A 1,798-nucleotide genomic window follows, 5' to 3' on the forward strand; every position below is an offset into this window, starting at 1 on the left:
AAAAAAAAAAAAAAAAAAAAGGAAAAGGAAACACAAAAACAGATGTAAATTACTTTTAAGTGCCAAACTATGACTATGATCTGAAAAATACATGAGGCATTTAGGAAGCTGAGCTAACAACTAAAAGGGAAATCAAAAACAAAAAAGGACCCTAAAAGCAAATCGGTGGTGGAGGAAGTGGTACCAAGAGGAATGTGACATGATATCTTCAGAAAGGCCTGGCACAGAAAGTGGGAAGGAACTAATTAATGACTAACTTTAAGAGAAAAAAAAAAAACTTTAAAAGATCTACTACCTTGAATAGTCATGGAAATGAAAATAAATCAGGAAGCTCATATTTTCAAAATTACTTCGAGTTACAAAAGAACCAGTTACGATACATAACTAACAAAAGTTGCACAAGGTCCATGCAACAGTGTACATGGCAGCACTGGCCCACTGATCTCTACAACACAGCCTCCCACTGAGCTGTGCTTACAAAAACAAAACCGCAGAGAGAAAGAATTCTATTTTCCAGCACATTGTGAACTTTGAACTTGTCTTTTTTTTTCTTTTAGGAGTGCTGGTTTGGCTTAAACCTCAAGTTACCAATCAACTACATAAAACTCCAGTGTCCAAAGATAGGATAAACTATTCTGAAAATACCATCAGTACAAGTTCTACTTGCCAAACAGAGTCAGTATATTTACAAGATTTCACTAAGCATTTTACCCCTCAGATGGCCTGCCTGGGCTGCCTCCAGTTCCAACCACAAGTCCTTCACCAAAATATCCTCAAGTCGGGAACAGTATCTTAAAGTCAAGGGTATCCTTCATCATCCCATCCAGCCAGAATCCCAACACAGCTCCCAGAGATAATCACATTTAAAGATCCAAAATCTCCAGCTGAATAACAACCATTTAGGCAAATGACTTGTTAGTAGAATTTCAAATGTCTTGCAAAGAGCGTTAGATTCACACATTGAATAAAAAAAAAAAAGCTGAGGATGATCATTCTATGGTAATAATAATAAACCCCACAGACCAGGAATTAAAAATAGCTTTACACAAACAAGAGCAAAATTGTAGGTTCCGCTGAGGGCAGCAGCCTCTTCATTTAACCCCACTCCATCAGCAGCCAGCCCGCTGCTGAAGTCACCAGTTACTAGGAAACAAGATAACGACTAGACTGGGCAGAGGAGTGGACAGCTGAGTATTTTGCTGCAATTACTGAAAACGCCCCATGTGTCACTGAGCAAAAGCACCTAGGGCTGCCTCAAAATGAGTCGATCTACAACTGAGTCAGTGGTTTAAGTGGAGAAAACACACTGAAGCTCGGGTTGTTTTTTCCCCTTCTCTCCACCCCTCCCCGGGCCCCCACCTAAACAGGAAAGAAAACGCGCCCAGCATAAACACAGGCCCCGGCGCTCGCCTGTCACCACAACAAACTGGAAGCTAGACCGGCGCTCCTGGAGACCGTGGGCTCGGTTGCCAGGCGCGAAAGTGGCCTCTTCCCCACCAAAAACAGCGATCGGCGTGGGCCTTCCCCAAGAGTTTTGCTTGGTGTCCCACCTTTTTTTTTACGCAAGCTTTGGGAAAGTGGCCGACAGCAAAAGTTTCCCTTTGAGCCGGACCTCTAGATCGGCCCTGCACAGCCAGGCACTAGGTGGGCCGGTCCCGCCAGTGCCCATCATCATTACAAACCACCAACCCGCGATTAAAGCGCATCCGTGGCGAGCACAGGAAAGCTTCCACACACCTCGGCCGTCCTTCCCAGACCCCGCTTCCTGGTCCCCCGCCAGCACTAATACCCCCAACCC

This window comes from Condylura cristata, unplaced genomic scaffold (assembly GCF_000260355.1).
Source record: "Condylura cristata isolate star-nosed mole 26May11 unplaced genomic scaffold, ConCri1.0 scaffold00026, whole genome shotgun sequence".
NCBI lineage: Eukaryota > Metazoa > Chordata > Mammalia > Eulipotyphla > Talpidae > Condylura > Condylura cristata.